We start from the raw sequence: 15,017 nt of genomic DNA, 5'->3' as shown, positions 1-15,017 counted from the left end.
GGCATCCGGCAGTGTTGTTTTTCTATGAGTGATAAGGTGACCGTGCATCCTGGTTTGCCCAGGACAATTAAGTTTAGGCCCATTGTCCTGGTACAATTATTACTAATGCCGCCTTTCACTCTCAGAAGTATGCCAGTTTGGATGATAAATTGTACAGTCCATCTAGCTGAGGCAACGTGTGGCTGATTGGGTTGCTTTAAGGGCCGGATGGAAGACTTGCTATCTGCTTGTTTACTATTTCCGCCTCTAAATTTCTGTTTCCTAATCTGTCATCTGGGGATTTGACTCTATCCATTTTGAGGAATAAGGTATTTTTAACACTCCTTTAGATGTAGGAAGTTCTGAGTTTCCTGATTTAAAAGTGAATTCAGAGTATTTAGGGGAATGAAAAGATAAGTAGAAACAGTTGAATTTTAGTATATTTAGCTGTAGCTAATTCTTAAAGAGAAATAGCTGGATTTCCTAAAGTTTAATCTGTTCTAATCTGTGTGCTGTGAGCATATTCTGTTGAATCTGTTGTATCACTTCCGTGAACATAATAATATTTTGAGGGAAAAGAAAGGCATCTCATAACCATTCTACATTTTTCTGCATGATTACCCACAAAACCAAAATCAGTGGTTTTCTCCTTTGAAAATAAGGTATCTCTCAGTTTAAGGAAATCTAGTATGTGGAAATACAAATTTGGAGAGAGTTTTATTGTTTACTAAATGAATCAACAAAGGTTTCCTTTAAATAGTGAACTGCTCTTGTGCAGTGGTTATAAATTGGATGGGTTTTGCCCCCCAGGGGACAAGTGGCAGTGTCTGGAGACTTTTTTGATTGTCACACCTGGGAGGAGGGTGGATTGCTACTGGCACTTAGTGGCTAAAGGCCAGGGATGTTGCTTAACCTCCTACGGTGCACAGGACAGTCCCTGACAACAAAGGATTATCTAGTCCCAAATGTCAATAGTGCCACTGTTGAGAAACCGTACTCCTATGTACTCAGAATAGGAGTTTTTAAAACCAAGTGGTTTATACACACCTTTTCAGAAATGGAATGTTGGATCAGGTATCCAAAAGCCTGGATTCTAATTGCAGTTCTGCCCAAATTACTAGGAATGGGACCTCAGGCAATAATTTAAACTTTCTGAGCCTCAGTGTGAATATGAACTTCGCAAATGTGAACTTCCTGAGAGTATTTCTACTGCTTTTACTTTTCTACACATTCTATAGCAATAGCTCTCTGGTGAAGGAACTGAGTCAGGGCAGAAAGTCTGTCACTTCCCCAAAGCTGATGCAGAAGCCAAGGCTTCCTGACTTCCTATGCTGCCTCTTTTGCCTTAATTCACTGCAAGATACCTATAGGGCCTGTTTCTAGTCATCAGAGCTTCAAGGAATGTTATAGTTCATTGCTCTTTTTTGTTTGTTTGTTTAGAGAAAACAGTAAAGGAGAAGAAGCAGAAGTTATAAAATATCTCTATAGTGACCTTCAGAGCTCAGGGTTAGGAAAAAGCTGGTGTCCACCAAGCCATCATCATTTAGTTGGATTTAAGGGTGGGGAGTGAGCTGGACTCTAAGTAGCAGCAGGAAGGAAGGAGAGCAAGAACAAAGCTCACCCAGCATTTAGAAACTCTTTAGGGCAGAGAAGACTGGCTATATAAGTTGTAGGGTCCAATGCACGATGAAAATGCTGGGCCCCTTGTTCAAATGTTATTAAGAATTTTAAGGCAGAGACAGCAGAACATTAAACCAAGCACATGGCCCTTCTGGCATGGGACACTGCGTGACTGTACAGGTCACACTTGTGAAGCTGGCCCTGAGGGGAGGAGCCTCCCTCCTCGGTTCCCTGGGCTCTTGACTCCAGGCCCCAGGGAGACAGCTCATTCACTAAGAGCCCTATGGTCCAAAGAAAATGAAGGGACTTCCTCTAGGGAGGCTGCAAACAGTTTCTCACGCTTCTCCTGGCCTTCCTCAGTGGGTAGCCCCAGTCTCAAGAGAAGTTCTGTGTTACAAAGGAAGAGAAAAGTAACTTAAAATCATTGTATCTTGGCAGGAGGCGAGTCGAAGAGTGGTCTTACAATCTTACCCACCTGGCTATCTAAACTCAAATTGAGTTCCCTAGGGGGAAGATCATTCTATATCCAGAGGCACCACACTGGGAAAGTCCTTGTGAGGCAATGGTTTTAAATTCAAAGCAAAACCGTACAAAGCAAAAACAAATAAACGTCCCCTCTCCCTTAAAGTTCTGGTTAAGAATTTAGAATGTTGTCCTGTTTTGCTAATAAAGAGAAAGCAGTTACTCCTCCCCAATTCTGAACTGCCTTTACCCAAATTTCTGATATAGACAGATTAACTTGGTATTTCCTGATGGTGGTGATGATGATGTTGATAATGAAGACAATGATCATGATCATGTTGACAACGATGATGATAACTAACATATATTTCTTACCACATACCGGTTATTCTGCTAAATGATTTAAGTATATTGTCCCATTGAATCCTTACAGTGACTCTTTGAGGTAAGTACTATTATTGTCCCCATATTCAATGCAAACCAAAATTAGAAGCATTTTTTACAAACATTAAAGGAAAGAGATCCTGAGAAGCATCTATCAAACAAGGGATGGTAAAGGAAAAGTAATTGCACAGTTCCCTTTATTAACAAATTACAATGTGAAAAGTGTTGTTGCTTTTTCCTTTTACTTAGGATGCTTCCTTTATTGTATATTTGTGAATACAAAATTTGTTTGTAAATGATTTTCATAGTGCTTAGTACCCAGAGGCTTCTCAATAAAGGCGTGCTGAATGAATTAATAAATAAGGGCTTTCATGGGCTCTCTCAAGATCTCAACCTTCTTAAGAAGTTTCATGAAAACATCCTAAGCTCTTTAATCATGAATTCTGCCACAAGGGTTTTGAGAAACAAGTTTTTGTGCTTGGAGAAGTTCACTGTACCGTCATTTCAGGTAGATCATACCTATATCAGCCTGCCCTTCTGGTATGCTTTTAAACTAAGGCATCATTACCACCACCTTGTGGATGTTTCCAATAATTGCAGACAAATTACCCAAGCAGAAAGCCACAGGGTCTTGACTATTGAAACTTACACTTCTTCAGTACATTACTTGACTTTTGCTTTAGCTGGATTTATGGGTAATAAATTAAGGCAATAAATTTGTATCTTTTATTGTAAGTTACCTCAAATTTCTTTTTGGAATTAGGAGTAATGTGATTAATATGTCCATAAATGAATGGAATGATAACATTTCCAAACAAATCAATTTCTTAGCATTATAAACACTTTATTGTTCTTCTAACCAGAGTGAAAGTTGAGGGAACCAACTTCTTTTGTATTGAAATACACTGTAACTCTATATTTAAACTTTAGATATTTTACCAGCTTTGTTTAAGGTTGTGAGCTCTATGTGTTCAGGAATTTTTTCTTTTGTCTGTTTTGTTTATTACTGTAACTGCAATACCCAGAACAATGCCTGGAATGTGACCAATACTGAATAATTTTTGTCAAATGAGTGAATGAATGCATGAATTAACCAAAAACAAGATCCAATGGTTCTCTGTTTAACATTATGGTTCATGAGTAAGGCGAAATATAGGGGAGAAAAAGTCTCTGATTTCATGGGTGAACTAAAAAAGAAGAGACCAAAATGACCTTTTGTCTGGGTGGTTAGTTTTGGCAAAGTCTTACAGAGCAGTGGTCGTACATTATGCTCGGGACAAGGCCTCTTGAGGTATAGAGCACGGTGGAGAAGAGTGGAGGGTGGATTTAGTGGGAGAAAAGGAGAGGATCTTTTTCTTCTTGCCTTCTCATGATTGAAATGTACCCATCCTTTCTGTCTTCTTTTCAGGATTTTGTTAGATAAATGGTTGATATATTCTACAAGGTAATTGGCAGAAAGCAGTCCTTGTGCTACCACTAAGGAACGGATGGCAGTTGAGAAGAATTGAAGGTCTGAGTTAGTATAACGTTTCCTGTTTCTTACCAAAGTGGAAATTGGCTGACTATGTCTGTAGCTGGCCACAGCATGATAAGAGGCTGGGTGGCAAATGCTGAGAAAGTGGAAATGGACATCAGCAATTTGCTGCTATACCTTATAATATGGGCAAATCTTGCTTTATGCAATGGGCGTTCATCTAAAAATTTGTGTGGAAATGAATTTAGGTAAATTGAATCCTATTTTAAATCCATGACAGGTGCTTGCCACTTAAAGGAACCCTGAAGGAAATCAATTTTTCAAGTGAAAAAATTGACTAATTTGTCATTTTTGTGGTTTCCTACATGTACTAAAAAAACCCACCCACACACAAACAATCCCCCACAATTTAGAGGGCAGATTTCTTTGAATAGAAAGATGTAGTTTGGGGCTGTTTATTTTTCAAACCCTCTCTGTTACCAAAGCTTAAATCGGGAAATATCTGGCTTCCTCAAAGCCCCAGTATTCCAATCTGGAGTCTTTTCATAGAATACTTCTGAAGCAGGGTAAGACATATGTCAGATTATTCCAGTCAAAGTTAAAGTGTTAATAAATCATATATAATACTGCCCTTCTCTGCCTTAATTACCACCATTCACTTCTTCACTGAAGCCTTGGGATATATAACATAAACTATAAATTTCATGTCAATGGGAAAGGAATTATAATATGAGCTATTATTAACAAGTACTTACTATGTGCTGGGTATGTGCTATGTGATTTAATACATTAGCTCACCCAATCCTCATAGCTCCCTATGACGTAGATAATATTATTATTTCAATTTTACAGCTGGGGAAACTGAGACACACAGAGGGATTAAGTGACTTACCCAAGGTCACACACCTATAAGTTATGAGGTGAAATCAAATCCAGAAGCCTCTGTACCACCCTACCTCCACATCACACTGTGTATGTGTGTGTACGCACACATGTGTACATGTGTGGGTCCTGACATCCCAACTAGTTTGTGTGTTCTCAAAGAGCAGAGAACAGATAGCTGCCTCTATGCCATACAAACTCAGTGGCCACTCCACCTGCTTTGTAGACTCACTGGGGCAAACAAAGACTGAGAGTTTTATTTTTATAAATTTCCCTCTCCACCTTAAATAAAGCAGATTTATTTTTTCAGGGGATGGAGGGAGTACTGTTTATGTGTCCTAGAAAATAGTTATTCACTGAATGGTAACCACATGCCCTGGAAGGGTTAACTTTATACTCTGAGAGAAGATGAGGCAATGTGTATAGTGGTATACTTGTCTTCTTCCATTGGAACCGTTGTGTGTGTGTGTGTGTGTGTGTGTGTGTGTATGTGTGTGGGAGATTTAGAGCAAGGACCACTCTCCCTGAGTTCAAAATCCTCCATCCACAACTGGTATTAGGGTGATTTGACCTCCTTGGGTCTCATGGTCCTCATCAGTACAATGGGGATGATAATAGTAACATATACCCCACAAGGCTATTTGTGAGGATTGAATGAGATGATTAAAGTGCATAGGATGATGCCTGATGTGTAATAAACGCTCTGCAACCTTAGTTATTATTGTCATTAGCTCCAGGCCCATCAGAATCTTTTAGTACAGTTCCCTCTGAGCTTTTTTTGGTGCTGGGGGCTCTGAGAGAGTCCATTTTGCTAAGCTGAAGAAAGCAGGAAACACTTGTGCATTTGCAGAATCTGTCAGCATTTGAGTTTGCTTAGCCCTGGCAAGAAATGGCTTCCTGCTTTGAAAACAAAGAAAAAAATGTATTTTTTAAGTGCAGAAACACCTTTTAAAAAATACTCAGAAGACTTATTAGACAGAAAACAGCTTTTACAGAGCAACATTGTGGTGACTGAGGGGAAAACATTGTCAAGTGTATGAATCAGATTGCCTTTAATGGAGAAGCAGAGTAGAGCGTGACAGAGACGGCTGGGGTGGTGGGGAGAGAGGGGGAGAGCAGGGGGATGCAAAAGGTTTGCCAAAGAGCCACAGAGACTAGATTGTGCCAGTCCAGAAACCACTTGCCAAATGAAAGCTGCAGTTGCTCTCACTCACTGCCGCTCTGCGGTAATGAATGCATTTTTGATTAGCTTTGCTGATGACCTGCTCTCTATGCACACGGCAGAAGATAGAATAGCGGAGTCTGGGGCTCTCGGTGAAGACTTTAGAGGCAAGGAGGGCTGGCGGGAGGCTTTGATTATCTTTTTTATTTTTCTCTCCTCACCTGCTCCTCAGTGTACATTGAGATAACGCTGGCTTTTTCTGGGAGCAGCCAAGAGGCCAGAACCTTGGGGTTTTTTTCCACACATCGATGCTGTTGTAGAGTAATAAAACTAGTGCCAGAGGGGCAAGGAGCTACGCAGAAACCCCCATCCATCCTCCTCTGATTTCTTTGTAGAGTTTAACTCACCCCCTCAACCACAGGAGACGAATGTCTTTGCATGTATTGAAAAAGAAATTATATCTTTGATTTCCTAGATACATTACAAGCATTTACTAAGAGAGGAGAATTAGGTGGGGAAACAGGTTTTAGGCTCAGAAGGCAATGTCTCTAAAGATTTAGTGCAATTTGAATGGGAACACAAACTTTGGGAAGGAAAAACACAACTTACCAATTTTGGAACAATTTCCTCTCTGGTGCTGTAAGATGAGAACTGAAATCCAATGTTTATAATCAAATGATTCTTCTTTTCACATCAGATGTAGCAGATTTTTTCATATTGTATTTTCTCTGTGCATGGGCTATTAGTTTTTTTTTTTTTTTGGTTATTGTAATTGCTTGGCATTATACGAGGACTGATCTATTTCTAACAAATTGTGGGCTAAGGAAATGGCCAGACCCATCTATGAATGTCAGCCCAGCCTGAGGCTGAGTGATACTGTCTAGAATAAACATTATTTCCCTTATGGGTAGGAATGGAACGCATGACAACTGTTTGGATACATAGGTAAGGTCCAGCCCTATGCTTAGGCGGTGAGTGCGTGCTTCCTTTGAGTATGATTTGAGGGGCTTCTAGTGCTTCCATATCACCCCTTTTGTATCTTCACCACTGGCCTTGTTGTGCTTTCTGAAATTCCCATCTTCACCCTCTCCTTTGGGAAGACCTCTCTTAAAAGGGCGGTACTGCCTGCATTTGGTACATGCTTCCCAACATCTTTACATCATGGCACACAGCAGCTCCTCAGAGCTGGAGTCAACAAGTTGGGAGACTGGCCACTCCAGGCCTTGAGACCTGAAGAAAATTAGTAACTCAGCACATCTCTAGTCTATCCACATGATGCCATCACCAGTCTTTCATAAGAGCAACCATATAATTTATTGTCCAGCCTGGGACACTTTTGAGAATAGAAGGGGACACTGTTAATAATTAAACCAGGACATCAGGCAAACTGTATAATCTAGGAAATTTGGTCACCTTAGTCAATCACACCTTAACCCAGGTTAGTTTTCAAGACTAGCCTTATTGATACTAGACCTCTAAAATGTGTACTTTTCTACTTTGTTTCCTTCATTAGTCCTTTTCTTTATCTGCCTTTCTATTTATGCAGCTGCTATCACCTACTATGATTATATTTTTCCTCAGCCTCCATTTTACAGATGAAGAGACAGATAAGAGACTAAGTGATGTTTTGTCCCCTTAGGTTTCCATCAGAAGTGAGCAATCAGGTAGCACCAGGGTCTTTTTGGACCCAGGGGCAAATTGGTGCTATTTGAGTCTTGACTAGCTTTGTCTTTTGGTATTTTCCTTGCTCTTTTACCGTCTCTTTTTCTCTAGCTTTCCAGTGCCCATGTGCTCTCACATGTCCAGAATTTCTTTCTTTTCTCACATCTACTAAAGCTTAACTGTTTTCTACAGTATTCCATTCCCTCAGGACTTTGCCATCTGTTCAAAAATGAATGCTGAAAAATTAACCTATTAGCCTCTCTAGGTAGTGTATTCACATTTAAATAGGGGACTTCTGGAGAAATAACTGTGTTAGTCCAATGAAGCAGTGATAACGGTGGGAATTCAGGAACCTTGGCAAACTGGGGGCATTTTTTGGTTAGAAGATACAGTCTCTCAGTATGACCTAAGTCATACTGTTTGGATACATAGATCAGGTCCAGCCCTATGCTTAGGCGGTGTGTAAGTGCTTCCTGTGAGTATGATTTGAGGGGCTTATAGTACTTCCATATCACCCCTTGGTCAGGTTTGGATAAAAGTTGGATAAGCTATAAATGCCTCTGGGTAAGACTTTTGCCATCATCTAGATGACATGCTCTATGGGATTGTGCTATCATTTTAGATTTTCAGGAATTTGTGAAAGACAATAAAAATGCTTTTCATAAGTCAAAGTTGATGAAAGAGTAGAGAAATAAAATAATCCAGCCTAGGTGCCTGGTCTGTTCCAGGCAGGAACATGAACTCACTTCAGTGTGGTAGATATTTGGAAATGATTGTCTTTTGTCTTCTTGTGATGATGACACATACATTGCATGGAGGATGGGCAAGAGCTCTTAGAGCTAAAATTCCCAGCCCTCTATTTTAGTATCTTCCCCATCTGTATCCCTTTGAAACTAAAGTTTAAAACATCAGGCATCAAGATTCTTTGGGAAGTCATTTTCAAAGCACAATTATAATTTATTTCTTAGTTTTTGTATATATCCTCTACTGTAACAATCACCATCTAACCCACCTAGTTGGTTCTCCCTGTGGATGTGACATTTGGTCATTCATTTAACAAATATTTCTTGAGCACCTACTGTGTATTGGATACTGTGGCAGACATTGGTGAACATGATAGACATAGACTCTGCTCTCATGGAAGTTAAACAAACAAAAAACCAAACAAGTATCAAATATAGTAACAACTCATTTTGATTTGTTCAAAAAAGAAAGCCAATAGGATGCTGCAATAGAGAATAGAAGGTGAGGACGAACTTTTGACTGCCAGTAACAGAAAGCCAAGCTAAAATTAGGTTAAATAATGTAGGATTTATTATCTCACTGAATAGGAAGTCTAGAGGTAAGAGAATCCACGGTCAATTCAGACATACAGTGTAGTTATTATGAGGGAGCCAGGCAATTTCCATCTTTCTATTTTACCATTCTTAGCACGTGGGTAATGCGTCACTCACAGTTGTGAGATGTCTTCTACAGTTGCAAGCATCACATGTAGACACACAACAGCTAGTTAAAGGAGATTAGGGTTTTCTTTTTCTTTTTTTTGAGGAAGATTAGCCCTGAGCTAACACCTGCTGCCAATACTCCTCTGTTTTGCTGAGGAAGACTGGCCCTGAGCTAACATCCATGCCCATCTTCCTCTACGTTATATGTGGGACACCTACCACAGCATGGCTTGCCAAGTGGTGCCGTGTCCGCACCTGGGATGCGAACTGGCAAACTCTGGGCCACCAAAGCGGAAAGTGCACACATAACCGCTGCGCCACTGGGCCAGCCCTGTTTTCTTTTCCTATATCTCTTTCCTTTATTTTTTTTTTTCAGCAAGGACTTTCCCAAAGCAGATTTCCCTTTGTGTCATATTGGTCAGATCTGGGTCATGTGCTCATCTCTAAGCTGGTCCCTGACAAAAGGACAAGATATGATCATGATTGTCTAAGGCCAGTTATGATTCACCATTTGAGACTGAGACGGGGCCAAATTCCCCTGACCACATGACAGCCATATCCTTGAAAAAAAATCACCATTGTGATAGCAAAGAAAAAGTAGATGTGGTTGTTGCTGTGGGGGTAATCAACATTTTCTGCCACAGATAGGGTGGTCAGGGAAGGCTCATTTGATGGAATGACACGTTAACTGATATGTGAAGGATGAGATATATTCAGTCAAATGAAGTACAGGAGATAGGACTTTTCAGGCAGAGGGAAGGTCCTGTGCAAAGTACCTGAGATTGAATGTGTTTGGCCACTTTGAGGACCTGAAAGAGGGCTAGAGTGACTAAAATGTGGCAAGTGAGGGGAGAGTTCCATGAAATGAAGTTTGGGAGCAAGACAGGAGCTAGAACAATTACAACTTTGTAGGGCATGGTATGGATTTAAGATTTATTCTAAGTGCAGTAGGAAGCCACTGAAGGATTTTAAATAAATGTGGGACATGACCTATATTTTAGGACACTCTTGCTGCTATATAGAGAATGAGTTGTAGGGTGCACAGGAGTAGAATTTGGAGACCAATTAGGAGATTTTTGCAATGGTCCAGGCAACAAATAGTGGGAGCTTGGCATAGGGAGGTAGTAATGCGGAGAAAAGTGGATAGGTAAATTTTACAGGTAGAATTGACATGGCTAATGGCTTAGGTGTGGGAAGGGAGGGAGTGATGGGGGGAAGCAAAGACATTTCTTGAGCTTTTGGTTTGAGAAACTGGGTAAATGGTAATCTCTTCCTCCTCCTCCACCTCTATCACCACCACCCCCTCCTCTTCCTTCCTCTTCTCTTCTTTCTCCTCTCTTTTAACTGAAATGAGAAAGTCTTGGAGAGGAACAGGTTTTGGCAGAAGTGGGAGTGGTGGTCCAAGAGCTCTGCTTAGACATGTTAAGTTTGAGATGTTTGTGAGATATCCAAGTGGAGTGGCCAAGTGAGTAATTGTTTGGGAGATTCTAGCTCAGAGGAAAGGTCTTGGCCAGAGATATATATCTGGAAGTCAGCAGTGTATAAATGACATTCAAAGCCAGAGGATTGGATGAGCTCACTGAGGGAAAAGAGGTAGAGAGAGAAGAGAAGAGGGTTTAGTACCAAGACCTAAAGAATGTGAACACTGAAACATTGGAGAGATGAAGAGGAGTCTGCAAAGGAAACTGCAAAGTAGAAGCCATTGAGGTAGGAGGAAAACCAAGAGAGACTACATGATTTACCTAGGGTTCCACAGCTCATATTCTTCTCCTAAGGATTCAGAATTGTATAGAAGTGTTTGAAGGGACAAGGTAGATGAGAAAAGGAAGAGATAATTTTACACACATTAAAAAACATTGTGTTTTTCCTCAGTATAAAAATCATACATGTTTATTGTTGAAAGCTTAGAAGACACATATAACAAAATACAAAAATGAAAATCACCTATAAGTCTATTATTTTCGTGTAAAACTATCTAGTCTTTCTTCCTCCTTCTCCACCTCCTCCCACCTCCTCTCCCTCCTCTTCTTTCCACCCACCCCCACCCCCACCCCTCAGCTCGCCACACTCGGTAGGAGCAGATAAGGGCCAGGCTATGTTGTAATAACAAACCACCCCAAATCTCAATAGCTTCATACAATAAAGGCTTTTTACGTATCCAACATATGTGGGCAGGGAACCTCTGCACATCATAGTCATGTAGAGACCCATGCTGATAGAAGACCCTTTTCAACATATGCTTCCATGATTATCAGGGTAGGAAAAGGGGCATGTGGCAAATTGAGCATTGGTCCTTAAATGTTCCATTCACATTTCACTTGCCCAGTTGTGTTACACAGTGGGCATACCTAAAATCAAAGGATCTGGATGCTGAAGTACAATTATACTATGTGCCTTGAAGGAGACATGAAAATATTTATGAACAGTCCTAAGGATTACTGCAAACATATATATGTGTGTGTATGTGTGTGGTTTTCACACTCTAGATACTGTTTTATGACCAGTTTTTTAACTCAATATATTTTTAGAATAGTATATTTAAACATTTTTCCATGCCATTAAATCTTCTCCTATAATGTGCTTTTTAATAGCTGCATATATAGGTATACAATAATTTATTTAATCAATCCTTTATTATTGGCTGATTCAGCTGTTTCCAATATTTCACGATGGCAAATTATGCTGCAGTGAAGCTCAATTAACATATATCTTTGTTCTCATTTGTGATTCTTTCTACAAGATAAATTCCTAGATATGGTGTTGCAGAGTCAAAAGATATGCAAAATATTAAGACTTTTGCTACTTATTGTTAAATTTTCCTTCAAAAATTTTGATCAATTTATGCTCCTATAAGCAATGTGCAAGAGTGTACATTTCCATGGATCTCACCACTTCTTGCTGTTATTCATTTTTTTAACATTTGCTAATTTTCTCAATAAAAAATCACATTGATTTTACTTGTATTTTTCATGTAGTAATGGTGAGATTGAGCATTTTTATATGCTTCTTGGTCATTCTTATTTTGTGAATTGCCTATTTGTGTCCTCTGTACTTGTTTTTGGACTGATGCTTACACCCGTATCAATACTTCACTCTTGCACAGCCCCCACTCATAAACTTACTTCTTTTCTCTATTTCCCTTCTGAGCTTAAAATGCTTAATAGTAACTAAGGCAACAAAGAGTGTTAGGTTGTTGGACTCCCAAATAGTAGCAATAATCATGCTGAAACCATCAACAATAGCTTTTATTAACTGTGTATAGCCTAAACAAAACTGCATTGTACATTCTGAGCATCTATCAGAGATGGAAACATTTTTTATGAGTGCTTTTCTAGGTGTATGTAGTCCCTATCCTGAGGGCAGGTCAACTGCATCCTATGTGAATGGGTCCACCTGGAGTTGTACAGTGTGTTTGCCTTGCCGAGGGCCTGAAGGTCTGAGGACCTGGGTCTTGTTCATAACTGTTAGCTCTAACTGATTCTAATACCGTCATTTTCTACTTTCTCTCCTCTCTCTCACTTCAATTCTAACCATCAAGTGAATAATATTTTTCATCATAAAGGGCATTGTAAGTTACCAAGGGTAAATGACTGCTTGTTCTTCAGAAAAAAAATTTTTTAGCACAATAATTGATTCAGGTAAAATCTGACACAAGACCTCAATATGTAAAACTAATGAATGTAAAGATGCTCTTATTGAAGCAGTTGTGTGTTTTCCACTTTGCCTCCCCCTTATGCTCCCTGCACAACTCAAGTTTTCCATGGAGCACAGTTTAAAAACTATTGGTCCAATGGAACTGGCATTGGGCCTAGAATGAGGAGTGAAACTAACTGGCTGTGGGACCTTAGATGTGTTGCTTAACATTTCTGAACCTTACTTTCTGAATCTATAAAATGGGAAAAATATAAAATTGATACTTATATATTGAGCAATTACTCTGTATAAAATCACTCTACTAGATACTAGGGAGGATTTGAATAATATGAGAGTCAGTCTTTGTCTTTAAGAGGTTTATAATTCACTTGATACCCACTCTACTGATCTTCTAAGATGCCTAGGAGATCCAGTAAAAAGCAGGTGCAAATAAGAATGACAATGTGAAAATCTTTGAAAGAAGTAAAAAGAAAATCATACAAAGGCAAAATAGTATTGTACATATTGAACTACTATTAATATTTTATTGATCGTGTCAGAAGATCAGGGGTTTCTTAAAGGTTGAACTAGGGTGTTTTGTAGAGCTTGATCCAGTCAATCAAAGAGTGGTAGTTGCTGTCCTGTCTCCTGCCCCCTTCCACTATGTTCACTAGTATTTCAAAGAGTCATGAGAAGTGCTTCCCATCTGGAAACCACTGTCAAGTCTTGAGACCCGGCATGAAACCGACCCACTGAGAAAAGGCAGTCTCTGAGAAAACTTTACAGGATTCAGAGGCTAGGCTTGGTTTGGAGGTACAACTATCTCAGTAGGATTCAAGCAACAGTCAACACTGGAGAGTATGTTGTTATGTTAGTGTGTTAGAAAGGTAGAGTGCAACATATGACGTGCATCTGGGAGATCTGTCTATTGGTAGCAGAATCCTAACCAATGGATGGAGATCTAGGGAAGGGAGCTGAGCCTACCAGGAGTATTGGGACTCTAATCAGGAGAACCTGGAAGAACTTGGAAGCAGGGACCAGGCCAGAAGCCCAGACTAATCAGAGGAAACCTTTGGGTTCTTAAGTTCTTTCAGGCTGTAATTTAAACAGGGGAGTAGAATGCAAGAAGAATTTATTCTACTGCGATACTTATGAGGTGGTAGCCAAAATGGAGAGAGAATAAAGGGGCGTGGTTGTTAGGGACTCCCTAGAAAGAAACTCTTTCAAAGCACACTCTCCCCAAAGGATATCTCTTTGGGAAGAATTTAAAATGCATCTTATTGTTATATTTCTTGTGCTCAGTGGTATGAGATACAAGGTATTAGGGAAAGGGGGTTTATGACTCAAAATGTTTCCCAGATACTAAAGCTGTTGTTACTTTTAATAACAAAAGGCAATTGAATTCTTTAGGCTGTGATTATGAAAATGCTGTATTGTTTTCTGTCTAATCAACAGCAGGTTAGGGCAAAAGCTTTCCAAAATTGACAGTTCTCTTTGCTTTCACAATGCAGGGTAGAGGATGAATTAAGGTGGGCTAGAGCTCATATAGAGAAAGTAGTTGGGTTAGAGAATATTGTTGCAATCCAAGTGAGGATGCTCATAATTTGCATGAGAGCAGTGGTAATGGAAACAACAAAAATAGACTGGAGATATATTTTGGTTATAAAATCAACAGAACTTGGTGACGGTTGGATATGTGTGTAATGTGAGAAAGGTATGCTGTTGGGAAAATGACGTGAGAGAGAGGGAGGTGTCAAAGATAAGTCTTGGGCTTCTGGCTGACATATCCGGATGCATGATGGTGCCATTAATTAAGTAAGGGGAAACTGGAAGCAATTATGTTTGGGGATAGGAAACTGTAAGTTCAGTTTTGGACATAGTGAATTTGCAGTGCTTTTGAGACTTCTAGAGGGAATGTTGAATAGAAAGTCTAAAGCCCAGGGGAGAGGTCTATACTGAAGACATAAATTAGGGGAGTCATTTATGAGTCACATTATACATATTAGTCTGTGATTTGTTTTTCACCTTTAATATGTCCTATATGTCCTCAATTCAGTACATATAGATTAATCTCATTTAATAGCCATATGCTATTCCTTAGTATGTACAAATGCACTGTAATTTATTCAACCATTTTCTTAACAATGGATATTTAGATTGGCTCCAGTATTTAAAAAATTATTACAAATGCTGCAATAAACAAACTTACACATGAATCTTTTTTTAATGCTTTTTTTGGTGAGGAAGATTGGCCCTGAGCTAACATCTGTTGCCAATCTTCCTCTGTTTTTTTCTCCCCAAAGCCCCAGTACAT

The sequence above is a fragment of the Equus przewalskii genome, chromosome X (assembly GCF_037783145.1).
Source record: "Equus przewalskii isolate Varuska chromosome X, EquPr2, whole genome shotgun sequence".
NCBI classification, from domain to species: domain Eukaryota; kingdom Metazoa; phylum Chordata; class Mammalia; order Perissodactyla; family Equidae; genus Equus; species Equus przewalskii.
Note: the sequence above shows the minus strand (reverse complement) of the source record.